At 36.7% G+C, this 10,000-nt stretch overlaps 1 protein-coding gene across 1 annotated transcript in view; it reads right to left on the bottom strand.

Annotated features, from left to right (window-relative positions):
• LOC135216194 (probable G-protein coupled receptor Mth-like 3) overlaps positions 1-9,921 on the bottom strand; it is a 61,789-nt gene extending 51,868 nt beyond the window's left edge. The window contains 1 exon segment of the mRNA XM_064251331.1: positions 9,559-9,921. The gene's annotated coding sequence lies outside the window, so the exon portion shown is untranslated.
• Positions 9,922-10,000: the final 79 nt, after the last annotated feature.

The following is a 10,000-nucleotide window of genomic DNA, read 5'->3' as shown; positions in this document are numbered from 1 at the left end:
ATGTGAACCACTGCATTTTCATGACTCGACTTAACGAGGTGTTTTAGTAAAAAGAAAAGAAAAATACTTGAACATATCACGCATGTTTCAGAGGTCTTTGCGCAAGGGATCGCCCTTGATTCAGCAGCGTCATTATGACTGCGGCATTGAGTATTGCCTGGCTATCAAATGTCGCCATCCATCATGAGGGAATCAACTAATATGGGCACATTTACTTTCTGTGGCCTCAACTGATTCCGGTTAGCAACTTGATTTGCATGCAGGGCCATGTTTATTCGAATAAAAACTATATAAATACGAACACTTCATGTCTGAAAACTGGTGAATCGGCAAACTTACAACAACGTACTGTTACGTACATACCAAACCTAACCAAAGTTCCCTTGTCCTTTTATACCCATCTGAGATATATAAGGCTGAGAGTATAACCAGTAACTATCCATGTATAAAGAGGCGTAATTTACTATCATAGGTCTACATCTTCTAAAATAAATAAATAAATAAATAAATTATTAGATAAATCTGCATCAAGGTATTCCTCGGATTTGTAGGCTAATGGCAGTTTCTTTCCATTTGACCGTCTTAAGATTACTCTTCCTGATACTCTTTCCTGTCTTACAGACTGTCATCCGTAACATACCGGTCTGCCATTCCAACGTACTGATTTAGACAAAGGTATCTGGATCTCTGTTCCTAAGGCCTACGCTTGGTATCTTATCACTGGCCTCAAATGTCTTACAACGTTGATGATGTAAAGGCCTGCTAATACCTCGTTAAAATTCATACATGGATTCCTTTTCACCAGGAGAATAAACTAGGCATTCCTTCCTTAAGTCAGGAGAATTCATTATCAAAAGAACTCCAGAAATATATGCGTGATGGTTGTTTCACTACATGTAAACATTAAATTGCCTACATTGCTCTTTATCATTTGTAACGTGGCTACATACTCGTTAACATTTGAAATGCATCTATGTTCTCTTCAGTATTTAAAATGTAAGTACATTCTCATTTAGATTTATGTAACTATATTCTCATTAACATGCTATTCGTGATGTACAGTATCTAAATTCATATCAACTTTCCCAATGTATCTATATTTCAATTAACATACATATTCAACAAATTTTCTCATTAACATTAATTTTTTCAATGGCCCAGGTCGAAGTTATTTGGAAATTTATGTTACAGTATATGCAATGAAACATTTTTGGTTATACCTGACAAATCCTTTTATCAGTTTGCTATCGTTCCTTTCACTTGTATACTGAATCTGGCCTCTCGCTTGCGAGGAGATTTATGATGAGTTTATCACTAAATAAAGTTTTTTTCAAACCGAATTAATACAATTATTCTTTTATTATGTCTTTACACTTCGGTGATCAAGGTACTGCCGTGCAAAAATCATTCATTAACTGATACTCATTTTCAAGTGTCAATGAGAGAGAGAGAGAGAGAGAGAGAGAGAGAGAGAGAGACCCTTCAAATGACTGGGTGCAATTGCCTAAGTAAAACACCACTAATAAATGGAGAGGTGTCATTTGATGGTCTGGTGGTCGAAAATAGCTTCAACTTTTTAAGTGAAAGTCGCGGTTTTCGTGGACCGTCAGAAAATCTCCCGAAGACTGCCTTTACGTAGTCGTCCAAAACTTCAAAACAGACTTAAACTATTCTTTGCATTTCTATTAACATTTCACTTTCCTTCCATACCTCGACTTCTTGAATTGCGAGGTGGTCTTTTTCGGTCTTAAAATGCTGCGAAAACATGTCTATGTGTACTTATAAAGTATGCATTAGTCTCTTATAAAGCTTTTGTTTTTATTCGTCATTGGCGACAACTTAGTTCCAGTGCTTTACGGGTAACCGTTAACGCATGACTAATTGACTGTAAATCACCTGGAGTCAAGTTTAAGGCTCAGTGACAACGTATATTATTATTATTTATCAAAACGTGCACAAATCCACATGAAACTTGTCAAAAGAAAAAAAAAACATCAATAGGTTATTCGGCTAAAAACTAAGTGACGTCCAGTAACATATTCATGAAAATAACCAGGAAACGCAAACATATCCGCTATTAAGTCCAATGAACATAAAAACGACGCAGTTAAAAAATGTCTGTGAAAATTAAACTAGATAAACCTAACAAAATTTACGGAAAGAAAAATAAGCCAAGAACCTCAGAGATTACAGCATGGGAATCCCTCCTCGTGGAGAGGAGCATCAGAGTCTGGGTCTTCTTCAAATTATCAGTTTGAGGGATTCCCGGTAATCACGAGTTGGTCTCACGCATTACGAAGAACGAGTGAAGTGGAGATGCAGCGACGAAACGAGTGAAGTGGAGATGCAGTGAATGAACGTCAGGTGATTGGGAACTGGTCGGGGATGGTGGTGGGTGGTTGACGCAGGGAGAGGGTAGGGCAGTATTGCTATGGGAAGTACAGAGTGACATCAAAGTTTTTAGTCTCATAATATGAATGAAGCAAGCCTCTCTTTACCACTCACTTCTCTCTCTCTCTCTCTCTCTCTCTCTCTCGTATAACCTAATCCATTCCTTTCTCTGTCAAATGATTAATTCCTGATGTGCACCCACCTCCAGCGATTTCGTAGCGGACGGAAATGACATATGATAAACATCTGCCAAACTCATATGAAAGAGAGTTTGGCAGATCATATGAAAGAGAAAGCGCCTCAGTGGCGTGGTTGGTATGGTGTTGGCGTCCCACCTCGGTGGTCGCGAGTTCGATTCTCGGCCATTCCATTCAGGAGTGAGAGATGTGTATTTCTGGTGATACTAGAAGTTCACTTTCGACGTGGTTCGGAAGTCACGTAAAGCCGTTGGTCCCGTTGCTGAATAACCACTGGTTCCATGCAACGTAAAAACACCATACAAACAAACATATGAAAGAGAGGCCCAGTTCCCTAGTAAGTCTAAGAAAAACTCGCGTCAGGGTTACTTTTCCTTTCATCTTCGTGGTGAGAGCGGGGAAGAAACTGAAGTTTTTTCCCAGCCATTTTCGTACGCCTGTAAACTTCGCTCTCCCAGATAACATCAACATTTTCAGGATTAACACAATTATATAGTTTTCTTCAATGATTTAACCTTAAAGGCGTAAATTCTTTAGATACTACAATGTATATTGGCTATAACAAAGCCTAAAAACATATCTATGCTGAACGATATCCAGTGAAAGTTTGCAAACCGTTCAAGACGGTACGATCAGACTGAGTTAAGAGGAACTAGTATATGCAAATTTACAACTAATGATAGTCACACAAAGAGACGCAAGTGTAAAATGTAAAATCCGAATAAACGATTATTTTCAAAAATATTATTCAGATAATTCAACAGCCGGAAACTGTTCTGCCAGAATATTTGATATATATATATATATATATTATATATATATATATATATATATATATATATATATATATATATATATCAAATATTCTGGCAGAACAGTTTCCGGCGTGTTGAATTATCTGAATAATATTTTTGAAAATAATCGTTTATTCGGATTTTACTTTTTACACTTGCGTTTCTTTGTGTGACTATCAGTAGTTGTAAATTAACATATACTATGTAAGTTCCCTCTTAACTCAGTCTGATCGTACCGTCTTGAACGGTTTGCAAACTTTCACTGGATATCGTTCTGTATAGATATGTTTTTAGGCTTTGTTATAGCCAATATACATTGTAGTATCCAAAGAATTTACGCCTTTAAGGTTCAAATCAATGAAGAAAACTATATAATTGTGTTAATCCTGAAAATGTTGATGAAGTTTTAGGACTTCTGTCCAATCGAAATATCGTGGTTACTTTGATTCATATAATCCTCTTCTTTTGAAGAGGTGTTACTGTTTCCGTTTTTTCATTGTTTCCATGTTGTTTTAGATCAGTGGTTCTTAACCCTTTTCATCCTATGACCCGCCCCCGAGACTCTAAGGGATGTTACTGTAATCCCTATAATAAATTTTGAAGTGGTGAGCCTTTTGAAAACGTCAGATAAAACTAAATGATAGGAAGACCATGGTTTATTGAAAATGCCACGGAACAAAAACCTTTAACAATTCTACATAGCCTCTACAAATGCCAACACAATGCAAATTCCACAGAACTATTGAACATCATACAAATAACAAAGCCTACTTCTCATTCACTCAGTGGGAAGGTTGAAATTGTTTTTCACCCACAAATCTATCAAAGCGAGGAGCAGTGCTCGACAGGTTAACACCTCATATATATATATATATATATATATATATGATATATATATATATATATATATATATATATATATATCAATTCAAGCTACAAATGTCCTTTAATATCTAAATTCACTTTACCTCCCAAATGATATATACTTGGACGGTGGTTCGATCCCATGGGGGGACGAAATTATTATCAACTATAAAATTCCCCTTCGGTACATATTTGAAAATATATCATTTGGGAGGTAAAGTGAATTTAGATATTAAAGGACATTTGTAGCTTGAATTGATATATAAATGGATCACGGTTCGATGTGATAATTATTCATATATATATATATATATTATATATATATATATATATATATTATATATATATATATATATATATATCTATGCATGGGCTAAGCGTTATGCATGCGCATAAACATGCAACGACGCCTTCTAGCTGTTGTTCATCACTCATTAATAATCGATTTACGAATGCAAACAAATGTTAATTATTACACACACAGTAACTAAAATAAATTATATGAATGATATATTGATATGTAAACAGTCCGTAAAACAAGAGCTCTTTCACAGCAGCAGCAGCAACAGACCTTGTAGGGAGACAAACCATAGGTCGTAACCGACCCAGTAGACCAACTGATTCTAAACTTATCAATTCACGTCCCAACAAGTAATCATGGCAATGTTCATTCACGGACAAACAACACACAGTGAACAGTTTACAGTAACCAATGACTTGACAAGGCGTATGTTTTACAGCTTTTATCTAGAACAGCGGTTCTTAACCTGGGGGTCTTTTGGGGTTCCTTAAGGGGTCACAAAGGGTTCGGGAGTGAATTATATATTTTCATATATTTGGATCAGCCAGTTGTGATCGATGCTGATATGAGGTGTTACCTGTCGAGCACTGCTCCTCGCTTTGATAGACTTGTGGATGCAAAACAATTTCAACCTTCCCACTGAGTGAATGAGTAGGCTTTGTTATTTGTATGATGTTCAATAGTTCTGTGGAATTTGCATTGTGTTGGCATTTGTAGAGGCTATGTAGAATTGTTAAAGGTTTTTGTTCCGTGGCATTTTCAATAAACCATGGTCTTCCTATCATTAAGTTTTATCTGACGTTTTCAAAAGGCTCACCACTTCAAAATTTATTATAGGGATTACAGTAACATCCCTTAGAGTCTCGGGGGGCGGGTCATAGGATGAAAAGGGTTAAGAACCACTGATCTAAAACAACATGGAAACAATGAAAAAACGGAAACAGTAACACCTCTTCAAAAGAAGAGGATTATATGAATCAAAGTAACCACAATATTTCGATTGGACAGAATTCCTAAACTTCATCTAGCCTCAGACTTGCAATAATCAGGGGCAACGGAAGCAGAGAAAGATTTCAAGAGCTTCTTGGCGCAGGATTAGAAACCGTTATCGAACATAGCAATCATTAATAACCTACATTTAGCAGAAGAGACGATAACTGGTATCTAAAAATTCCACGAACTATAGATTTCGGCTTATCACAGGATGAATTCAAATCTCACCGGATGCAATAAACATGTGGCAAGTGTCAATCAGTGGAGAGACAGCATAATCTAATTTGTACAACACCCAATTATGAGTTTTACGTGCACGTACATATTTGAATTTCAGTCACCGCTGCGCGCGTGACATTTCATACTCACACACACACACACACACACACACACACACACACACACGCACACACATATATATTTATTTATATATTATTTTTTCTCTCTCTGCTTATCTGTTTCATAAGATGGGTTGGCTTCCCGATTTTCGTTTATTCGGGGAGTAAGCCTACGAGATATTTTGTTGTTGTCGTTGGGGGGTAGGGAAGCCTAAAAAGGTCAGAAAAATTGGTTTCACGTTGAGTTAAAGATACAGGAACTTTAGGATAGGATATTTATGATTTAGTTATTACAATGAAAATAAAAAAAAATAAATAGTGTGCATGTTAGGCAGTTGATAAAAAATATTTCTCATAAAATAGCTAGTGAAACAACGGTCTATTTGGTCGTAGATTTTAGCAAGTTTTAATTTATTTCATGTAATTTAGAGGCGATATTCATTATAAATTATTTTGTGCTTCCACTTATGACTGAGAATATAAGAAAGTGTTTAATTCGTCCCCTTTTTATTTGATCCTTGTTGTTAGTATAAGTAGTACTAAGTATGAGTATTAATTACGAAGACCACTTCACATTAAGTTAGGAATAGAATGTTCAAAAATTACGCGCGAAGGGAAAATCTTGCACGTGTCCCGAGTAAGCTGGTGGTCGGATCACGCCTTGTTTGATTAAGCGCCCCCACCCCCCAAAAAAATAGTTTTTTGACAACTCGTCAACAGAGATCACTTTTCATTTATCGATAATTCTTTATAAGATCGGCGTGTCGTAAGTGCGATTTTTTTCAGAGTATAGGTTCTATAACGGTCAAATAACAATAATTCCCAGTTCGATGTTATAGGAATATATACTGGAGATATCTCAGTATCTCTTGGGTGCTGTGACGTCACACATCTTCCTTTGATTCATAATCTCCGCATGTATGCACATACCAACCCACCAGCCATCCTCACACACCCCTACAGACATACAAACACGCGCCCGCAATGAGGCACGTGTTAACCTTCAAGTTTCCAATAAATCACTCACCTCTAGCCCTCCTACACTCCCTCTTTCCAGGATAATAAGCTTTCTCTTTTATTACTTCCTTCGCACCACCATTGCAGTGCTTCTTTGGTCATTCTCTCTTCTCTCTTAACACTTGCAAATTATTCACTCGTCTCATCTTCTATTCTTTCCACATGACCCAACCATCTCAAAATACTTAGGCTAACTTTTAATCTATGTTGATCTACCTACCGCTTCTGCATAATCTCTGTTAACCACCAGCACTTTCACGTCTTCTCTCTCCACTTATACTAGACCGTGCGCATATACTACGCAAACAATTTCTCTGTCTTCAATCTTTTCTATTATTATTATTTACATTCGACAAGTGCACTCCACTTGCATAGTCTTAGTACTTGGTATTATAGTGGTTGCAATGGCATAGGAGCACCTCATAGTGAACTTCCTAGGAGAGAGGCAAGCCAGTATAATTCCAGATTAGCCCTCAGGCTTCTCGGATTCCAGAAATTACCAACCAGAACAATTCTCTTTATATGGTAGGTTGTGTTACCGAGTTATAATTATTCACAAACGGGCACTTACACAAAACCATTAACTTAATTTCAAACAGGCTTTTTTATTTATTTATCTTATATATACTTGAAACTGTAACAAACATTTTACTTTCTTGGGCCCAATTTCCTGCATTTTTAGAGTGGCCATTAGAAGCAATGTTTTAGATCAGTGTTCCTATACTTTAGAGCCGTATCTGTTGCAAACGATACGTAGATGATACGCTAGCTACTTATAAACTAATATAAGGTGGTATTTTCATAAATGTCATTAACAATATTAACCCCTAAACATCTATTTCAGTATACAGAACGAAGATAATGACAACCATTTCTATATATTGAAATTTAATCTACACCAACGAGAATAACTATACTTCCTTATACCAACTTCGAACTTATTGCACACACTCGGAATAACCCCATTGTTGATTTCTGTCTTCTGATTGAACAACTGGCGCCTGAACTTAACAGCCAGTTATACTGATACACTGTACTACCGTGCTACACTTCTAGAGCCGGTTATTCAAAATTATCTCTGCTGGAGTAACTTTATTTTGTTCACAACTGTTAAGAGGCTGGTTTTTAAATGTTAACATCTTTAACACTTACTGGGCATTTTCGACTGATTATTTTTGGGATTGCTTTTATTTAATAACTTTTAAGGACTTTAATTCAGAATATTCTCCGAATTTAATTTTGTTTCTTATGCTATCTTCGTCTTTTATAGCCTTCAAAATGGGAGGAGTCCCGAGATGCTGTCCCCACGCCCCGCACACGCAAATAAAGGTGGTTCTACAAACAATACACCTGTCGATATCACCTCAATACTTGGACGGCTGAAACGTGGATGAATTCCCCTTATAGAACTTGCACAGCAATAGCCACTTTGTACCCCTACACTGAGAATTGACAGCAACTTTTCAAAACCCGCAACACACACACTCCTTCATTCACCTCTAACCTACACGCACTCATAAAAAAAAAATAATGATAATCTTTCTGGGCAACTGGGGTATTGGAGACGAGAGAGAGAGAGAGAGAGAGAGAGAGAGAGAGAGAGAGAGAGAGAGAGAGAGAGAGAGAGAGAGAGCGACTTGACTTCATGGTGTATTTGAGATATTGATAATATTGTGATTTCATTACTAGTGATAATAAATATATATACATGCAAACCCGACAAAATACAGTAACTAGTTTTATCAATTTTGTAGAACGGAATGTCAAATAAGAAGAGAGAGAGAGAGAGAGAGATTAATTACTGTAAAAGTGATGTATAAACGAATACATTTTTCATAGTTCACCATGCTCAGGGATTTGGCAAGGACTACCCCTGTTCCTAATGATAAGAGAGAAAAACTCATTCTTCTTGGAATATGAATGCATTTCGTCAGTGTGAATGAAGTCTGGATATTTCCTGATTACCTACTTCACTAATATTTTTCTGTTTTGTAATCACATAAGTAGTAGCATTTATCTGTGCCCAGGAGGGATAACCACTAACATGAAGCATAGCCTAATATGCAATGTATATATATATATATATATATATATATATATATATATATATATATATATATATATATAGATATATATATGTATATATATATATATATATATATATATATATATAATATAATAATATATATATATATATATGTGTGTGTGTACATATAGGTAATTACCGAATATTTCCCTGTACTAAATTTATCTCTAATCTTAATACGCAATGTTGCAACGGCCAACACCCACTTCATTAGAATTATCGTCATAAATTTATTACAGATTTTGGTTACTTTTAACATAGGACGTCATCGTTCTGATGTAGCTTCCTCGGCTACCTACCGCCTTGCACGTAGTATCCACTTAGTCTTAAATCAGCTGTTGACAACTCTAACTCAGGTTGTAGCGTAAACTTTAAGGTTATGATGACACATTGTATTTCCTAAGCTTAGAGAAGTTAACCATTATGGCAGTATCACATATGGGGCTACTACTTTATTTTTCAGTATTTTTGAGCTGTAGGTACAGGCTAGGCTATGCTGCACAGTTAGTCAGACCAGAGTAGGCCTAATTTTGTGTGAGGGTAATAAAATATCAACATACGAAACACTACTTACGACTTGTTGAAATGGAGAAATGGAGAAAGTTTAATTCCTAGTTTAACAGTAAAGCGGTGCACAATATGCCACTAAATAATTACAGTCACACCTAAGCATTGTACATTGTCCGTTTTCAGGAGTAAACTGCAGCCACACTTGACAACTCTTAAACACTTCAAGCGATAGGGAAGACTGGTGAGTGAGTGTGACTGGTCTGGTGACTTCAGTGAGCCAGCTGGCGACTGGAGAATTGTGGGTAGGCAGTGTGGGAGTCGAGAGGGTTTGTATTTGGGTTGAACCCTCCCTGGGTATAGACCAAAGAGATGGGGTAGGGATGAGAAGGAATGGGAGCGTCTTGGTTAGTGGGGCGGGGATGCCCACGGCGTTGGTGGGGGATGGGAGAAGGTTACTATTCACCCGTGCCAAAGGTCACGAGAAAGCGGGAAAGAGGACTGGATCACTG

The sequence above is a fragment of the Macrobrachium nipponense genome, chromosome 6 (assembly GCF_015104395.2).
Source record: "Macrobrachium nipponense isolate FS-2020 chromosome 6, ASM1510439v2, whole genome shotgun sequence".
Lineage (NCBI taxonomy): Eukaryota > Metazoa > Arthropoda > Malacostraca > Decapoda > Palaemonidae > Macrobrachium > Macrobrachium nipponense.
Note: the sequence above shows the minus strand (reverse complement) of the source record. Positions and strands in the feature narration are given on the sequence as shown.